The sequence below is a fragment of the Coenobita brevimanus genome, chromosome 84, assembly GCF_032717465.1.
Source record: "Coenobita brevimanus isolate Jiangsu-jjx chromosome 84, ASM3271746v2, whole genome shotgun sequence".
NCBI classification, from domain to species: domain Eukaryota; kingdom Metazoa; phylum Arthropoda; class Malacostraca; order Decapoda; family Coenobitidae; genus Coenobita; species Coenobita brevimanus.
The window spans coordinates 10165933-10174269 of record NC_137037.1 but is presented as its reverse complement, the minus strand read 5'-3'; positions in this window follow the sequence as shown (position 1 = coordinate 10174269).

Genomic DNA, 8337 nt, shown 5'->3' with positions numbered 1-8337 from the left:
GACGGTTGACTGAAGAGTCACGTAGGTACACGTCAACATAATATACAGTACATAAAATGCACGTAGTACACGTATACAGTAGCACACGAAAAAAAAAAAACACGATGCACGTTCCACGTATTGTCACAACACACGAAATAATAAAAGTACATGTAGAATACATATCAAAAGATTCTGTACGGATAATGCACGTAAGAATATGCGTAAAAACACAAGACGTGTGATAATAAACACACGAAAGGTAAACGTCATACACATATGAACAGTAGCATACGATGGTATAAAAGTAGGATAGTATAATGGTAGGCTACCTTGGTATGAAGAGCTCACTATTATTTTGTTAATAATACTTTTTTTTCTATGTAGGCATAATACACAAGTAACACAATGCACTCATATGAACAGGAAGTATAATAATACATATGCAAGATATGCCTAAACAACGATAAACAACTAATATCAACACAGTATGAAAAAACCGTGAATTTGTGAGTCATCACTTCTTACGCAAACTCATTCTCAATGATTAACCCGTCCTGATACTCTTACCTACTTTAGTGGTTCCCTCTTACACCGACAGTTCATTTATTTCTACGGCAGAGAGGAACAAACTCCCAGCAAATTACATGAAAACATTCATTAAGCATACCATACCTCACATAAGACTGATTTAGAAGTTGGTTCCCACCCCAGACGATTGACTTTATTCCTCCATAATTTCCTTCTTTCTGGGTCAGATGGAAATGTGAACATTTTAACCCGCCCCGTCCCGACGACGTATGGGTACGTCACCACGATTTGCATTTGCCAGTCCCGGCGACGTACCAGTACGTCGTGCAATTGCAAGGTACCTAATTTGCACAGTTTTCAATTTTCGCACGTGATTTTTCGTATGTATACACGGGACACCTTCCTCTATTCCTGTACAAGATACCAAGCAGGGACAATGCCTTACACTGCATAACCTCCCCCCTCCCCCCCTCACGCCATTGTCTTGGCAAAGGACCTGTTACCAGTGACCTGGCTAGTAAAGTTATTCAGGGTCAGAGTGATTCCCCAATCGATGACAATGTGGAGGACAATGTTTATATAGCATTAGAAGAAGAAACAGCCAGAAATAATGATCAGGTAGTGTGGCAAAAATAGGTCAGGTATGGTGATTAGTTAGTGAGTGAAACAATGCTTATAATGCCTTTATTACTGCTTGAAAACCAATATACTGTCATACTACATATACATTCGTACCAAGTAAATAAATAAATACCGTTTATGAGTGGATAAAATAGTTACCCTCCCATAGAACTCGTTTTCTTTGGTGCCAGCATGTTAGAAAACCCACTCAGGTAAGGAGGAACTCCTACCTGGATTGGGCACTTTAAACCTCAGGAGAGCGATTTCTCTATGAATTTTCGATGTTTCTCACCAAAAGCGAAGGTTTTAGCCAAAAAAAAAAAAAATCGAAAATACCTCGGGACTGGGGGATGTCAGAGGTGCGGAAAACCTCGGGACGTGACGGGTTAAAGCCTTTCTCCAGTCAATTGGCACACCCATAGGCAGAACAGCCCGGCATCACGCCCACTGTCAGCAACAAAAACATGAACTAACGCTAACGGAATGCCTGTGCCTGAGTCTCAGTCAGGCGGCGCGCGAATTTGGCAGGAAAATGGCGGCCATCAGATGAGCGTCCGGTACCCCCTACGTCGCTACTCTCCCGGTATATAGGTACTCTACTTCTACCCTTCACACAGGTCGGATCTGCAGTATACCTACCCGCCTGTCATATAAAACCTGTACAATTATTCAGTAAACCTACAGCGAGATGCCAGGTTTGTCATCACCCCCAGGAGATGAGTGAGATCAGCTGATACAAGTTTCATGTAGGGGGAGAGGCTGTCTGTAATATGCCTGGATCCTAACACATTACACAGGTACATTAAGTTTACCGTATACTGTACACTCATTTCAGTTTCATTTGTGCATCCGGCATAGTGTATTTTGTTTCATTCTGTGCTGCAGAAAAACAGAATTTGCGCTAGAATGAACAATGAAAGAGAAACTGTGGGTGACGATGGCTGCAATAACGGTTCGGTGAATTAAAGTGGGGAGGGCTTATTATAAATTATCAGAACCTACTGTGCTTGAAATATGGTATTAGTGCTGGAAAGAAATATGGTCTGAAAGGAATTGTTCATTTGTTGCAGTGTTGCGTAAAGGACATCAGCCTATCTACGTATGTCTGTCTGTCTGTTACCTAGCTATCCACAGGTATTTCCCTTCCTCTTGCCTCCATCGATTGTATTATCATAGCTAACTTCATGCTCAAATTTTCACACACGTTTTCCATTCTTTCCTTTACTGAATTCGCCCACAAGCTGCATACATTCTCTCTCTCTCTCTCTCTCTCTCTCTCATAATATTTCTGGGAAGCAATAAAGCGAGCCTAGTAGGTGTTGTTACCCCTGTATGGCCAGTGACCCTGGACAAGATAAAGAGAACTGCGGTTTATACAGGAAACATCATTATATACATTGTATTATCCATGCCTTTCCTCCTGTTTCTTCTTTCCTTCATGTATTTACATCCCGTTATTTTATTTGTCTCTTTAGTTTTTATCTTTCGCTTAGATTTCTGATTTTGTTCTTTATCTTTCGTTTCTCCCTTCTTCTCCTCCTCCTCCTCCTCTCATCATCTTCTTCTTCTTCTTCTTCACTATCATCATCATCATCATCATCTTCTTTTTCTTCTTCTTCAGCTTCTTCTTCTTCTTCTTCTTTTCACTTTTACAGTTCTTTTCCTTCTTCTTTTACCACTATCCCACCCCCTCCGCAGCTTGTGCCAGTAGTAGGCTAAGGAGGAGGAGGAGGAGGTGGATCAACCGATAGCCCTAGCAACCATAACAAAAAGCAATTATAGGGCTAACTGTGGTTATATAACGCAGAATTCTCTAGAACTAACCATAGTATCATTTACCTGTGCTATGAGGATGTAGCTTTATAGAATATTCTGCCCGTGCATAGGGACCGCCCAGTTTTTTCTGTGCTGATTAATTTATTTCTTGTTTTCTTTCTTCCCTTTCTTTCTCTTCATCTCTCCTGTATTTTCTTTTTCTTTCATATTTTCTTTCCTCTTGCGTCCTCTCCACAAATTCCCATCGTTTTTCCAATAGCCAGTAACCCTGTGGAAAGCAAGAGGGCTTTTGCATCTCCTCCACTTACTCCCGTCCTTTTATTCAGCCTTTTACTTCCTTTTATTTTTTGATTTCTGATTATTTTTTCCTTCCTCTGTTGTTTGATTTCTTTGTTCCATTTTCTTCGCTATTTTCATTCCATTCTTTTCTCTTTCACTTATTTCCTTCTAATCTTACTCTGTTGTCATCTTTTTTTCCTTATTATTCACATCCTACTCTCTCTCTCTCTCTCTCTCTCTCTCTCTCGTCAAAGTTGCTCAACCCCTAAGTTTTATTCTCGCCAACACTTTCCTCCTCTTGGTATGATCTCAATTTCCGTCTCTTTCCTACCTCTCGTTGTTTATTTCTGTCTCACTGCCACCTCTCTTTGTTTATTCCCTAATGTTCATTCTCTCCATAATTTCATTTTCCGTCCAGCCGATTTTTAAGTCTCCACGCTATGCTGTAAACCTTATGTATTTACTCAATTGCCTTATTTCTTTCTTCTCTCTTCCAAACACTTATGACTGTGATATCATTTTCTTTTTTCATTACCCATTCCCTGCAGACTTGCCACAATTGCTCCTTGGCCAAATACTTCCAGAAGCCTTTTTCTTTTTTTTATTGATCTTTGGTTATTGTTTATTGGATCTTACCATCTCACCAGGCATATGATTTTGGGATCCCACGTTAGTAAATGTTCATTAATCATGCTGGAAGTTTACACACAGGTATGTCATTGTACTGTAGCTGTGTGGACACCATCCTGCAATTTACACACAGGTATGTCATTGTACTGTAGCTGTGTGGACACCATCCTGCATTTCCTTGGCAGTGTTGGCAATCTCAAATTTCTTCCTCTTTTCCCTTTTCCTTTCCTCTTCACTTCTCTTCACTGATATTACGCTCTTTCTCTGCTGCCTTTCTCCCTCTCGCCTTTTCTGTACTTTCCTCCTCCCTTCTCCTTTCCTTCCCTTCGTGCCTTTCCCCCTCCTTGGTCTAAATATTGTTTCCTGTCTTCCACGCTCCTTCAACCGCATAATTCAGTTAGTCGTTTGCCTGCTTTGATCTGCATTAGCTTTGTGCTTCCCATCCCATTCTTCTTCGCCCTTTTTCATTCTCCAATGCAGTTCTTTCCTCTAATTTTTCATCTTGTACAATACAGCTGCATCCTTCGCCTTCTTCTCTCTCTCATCTTTAGTTTCCTTTTCATTTTATTTTCATTCCTTTTCTCTCTACATCCTGCCCTCCCGTCTCTCTCTCTCTCTCTCTCTCTCTCTGTCAGTATCCCTCCAGTATTCTCTCCACAAATGTTACTCTCCCTCCTCCTTCCATTGTTTGTATGCTAATGGAATCGTGCTTTATTTTTCCCTCACTTTCTTCTTCATTTCCTTTCATGATTTGGCCCCAAAGCTGCTTAAATTCTCTCTCTCTCTCTCTCTCTCTCTCTCTCTCTCTCGTCTGGGATTTACCGTATTTTCCTCCTGCCTTTTTCCATTCCCTTTATGCTTTTCGTTTCCTTGGTCTAAATACTTTGTTTCCTTTCCTCGTCTTCGTTCAGCAACTGTATTCATTGTATCCCTTGCTTGCTTTAATTTGCATAAGGTCTGTTCTTCCCGTCCCATTATTTCTCCCTATCAGTTTTTTTCTCAGGCACAATCCTTATCATTTTTGATGGTTTTCCTTTCTTTTTCTTTCCTTCCTTCCTCCTGTCTCTTCTCTAGTTCCTTTTTCGTTTTCTTCTAATCCCACCTTCTCTCTCTCTCTCTCTCTCTCTCTCTCTCTCTCTCTCTCACACACACACACACACACACACACACACACACACACACACACACACACACACACACACAGTTTTGCAACACCATCTGTGTTTATGTATCAGCTTGTTCAAGGCCTTCTTCCCGGTAGTTCTCAGACCTTTTTAGCTCAGTTGTATTCTTGCACCAATACTGGTTGTGTTTGTCTGTCAGTAGTAGTTTACATGAAGGAAAAATTTTAATACTGCCATTTCCCTGTTACTGTATTCTGAAGGTCAATTCTGGATCATATGTAGCTCTTAGGAAGGCAGAATGAACGTGTGAAATGTAAAGGATGAAGTAACAATTTGAACATAAAATTTAAAAGCTCTAATAAGCAAAAATACAGAAATATTCTTGGAAGCAAATCGGTGCACAATTGGGGTGTGAAAATCCGTAGGTAAATCACGCAAGGATTAAAAACAAAGAAAGAAAGAGAAAAATGCATAATATTATTCCATATAGGTGAAATATTAGGTACGACGCCAGGAAGATGGTAATAAAGTAAGTGAATATCGGAGAAGCCCCTGTGATGACTACAACATTGTGCAGGGTTGGCGTGTGATGATTAATGCAGTTGTACGAGGATGTTGATGACAGTGACAACACACCGTAGTACTGTGAGGAGGCACATGACACCCACACCATCACAACACAACACAACACACCGTAGTACTGTGAGGAGGCACATGATACCCACACCATCACAACACAACACAACACAACACACCGTAGTACTGTGAGGAGGCACATGACACCCACACCATCACAACACAACACAACACACCGTAGTACTGTGAGGAGGCACATGACACCCACACCATCACAACACAACACAACACACCGTAGTACTGTGAGGAGGCACATGACACCCACACCATCACAACACAACACAACACACCGTAGTACTGTGAGGAGGCACATGACACCCACACCATCACAACACAGCACAACACAACACACCGTAGTACTGTGAGGAGGCACATGACACCCACACCATCACAACACAACACAACACACCGTAGTACTGTGAGGAGGCACATGACACCCACACCGTCACAACACAACACACGGTATTACTGTGAGGATGTGAGGAGGCACATGACACCCACACAGTCACAGCACAACACAACATACGGTATTACTGTGAGGAGGCACATGACACCCACACCATTACAACACAACACAATACACGGTATTACTGTGAGGAGGCACACAACACAACACAACACAACACGATATTACTATGAGGAGGCACATGACACCCACACCATCACAACACAACACAACACAACACAACACACGGTATTACTGTGCGGAGGAACATGACACCCACAACACAACACAACACACGGTATTACTGTGAGGAGGCACATGACACCCTCATCATTACAACACAACACAACACAGCAGAATACAACACATCACAGCACAACACAATACACTTCAGGTTGTGAATGTGTCTGTCGGTTTGCGTCCAACACACAAGTAGGACCAACAACAACACAGCAAACAAGAACAAACCAACAATATTAATACCAACAAGACCTGCAACAGCCAGAGAGAGAGAGAGAGAGAGAGAGAGAGAGAGAGAGAGAGAGAGAGAGAGAGAGGGGAGGGGGGATGAGTCAACCAGCACACTGTAGAGTCAGCAGTCAGATGTGTAACACTAGTCACAAGTTGACAGTCCACCTACACACTGCCACAGTGATATTGTGGATGGGCTGAGGTAGCATCCACCTACACACTGCCACAGTGATGTTGTGGATGGGCTGAGGTAGCATCCACCTACACACTGCCACAGTGATGTTGTGGATGGGCTGAGGTAGCATCCACCTACACACTGCCACAGTGATGTTGTGGATGGGCTGAGGTAGCATCCACCTACACACTGCCACAGTGATATTGTGGATGGGCTGAGGTAGGATCCACCTACACACTGCCACAGTGATGTTGTGGATGGGCTGAGGTAGCATCCACCTACACACTGCCACAGTGATATTGTGGATGGGCTGAGGTAGGATCCACCTACACACTGCCACAGTGATATTGTGGATGGGCTGAGGTAGCATCCACCTACACACTGCCACAGTGATATTGTGGATGGGCTGAGGTAGAATCTGCAAACAAGGAAAGACAAAGCGACAGAGTGGGAGAACTATCACCAGCATGTATCACCAGCATGCCCATTGGCTGTACCATGATGGTTGGATGTATCACCAGCATCCCCATTGGCTGTACCATGATGGTTGGATGTATCACCAGCATGCCCATTGGCTGTACCATGATGGATGTGTTGAGGTCAGGCCATAATGCGAAGGCCGAGAATATTGACAACCTCCACTAACGTTCGTTGACGTTAATTATAACTGTGTTTCTTTTGGTTGCAACATTAGCAAAAGCCATTACATATATTCTGGTCCATTCAGTAAATCTAAAGTTCTTAGGCTCCGTGTCTCACTAATTACACCAAAACTGTTGCATAAAAAAAAAAAAAAAAAAAAAAAAAGTTCTTCACCGAGGGGAAAATGCAACTGTATAAAGTATTAAAAAATTTAATGGAGCTTTTATCAGCAGTGGTCAGGAGGTTATTAAAAACACAATTTCACTCTTTCCGTCCAATCAAGTTTACACATTTTTTCCAGCCATAGTTAATTAGTATATGAGGAGGGCAGGAAAACTGAGCAGCCCCCAACCTCTGTCAGTTAAATATATCAACTATCTTTCTCAAGGCTTTGTTGTTTTTTGTTAAGACCACACAAGCAAAAATAAATAAATTGATAAATAAGTAAAAAATAACAGTAGATGGAATATAATCGTCGGTACATAAGAAAAAAGGATATCTGCAGTCAGCTGGTTGGTCCACGCCAGGCAGTTTCTGTAAGAGTGTGACTCAACTATAGTAATAAAACAAGGATAGTAAAGGAGAAGGCAGAATTATTAAGGTCACACAAACTCACCATCCTCTACAATTCACCAATTAACATCTTCACAGCAAGACGTCCTCCCTGAAGTGAATAAAACCATTTGCACGAAAGTGAAATTTAGGATTACCAAATGAACTTACTAATATTCACGTAACATTCGTTAGCATAACGTAAACTTGAATAATATCATCATCCACTGAAAGCCTCTAATTAACTCCGCTGTTACGAGAGGTTCATCCAGAGCCGAAAAAAGCGTTTGACTAGTACGAATAAAATAGAAAACTTAGTCCTAAATCCACATAGCCTAGTGATCCTCTACAATCCTGTCATAACATCCTTCACTACTAGAGGTATATACTTTTTAAGCTAAGAAAATTAAGTCTGGAAGTAAATAGAAAAACAGCACCGCAATAGTTTACTATACTTTTTTTTTTTTTTTTTTTTT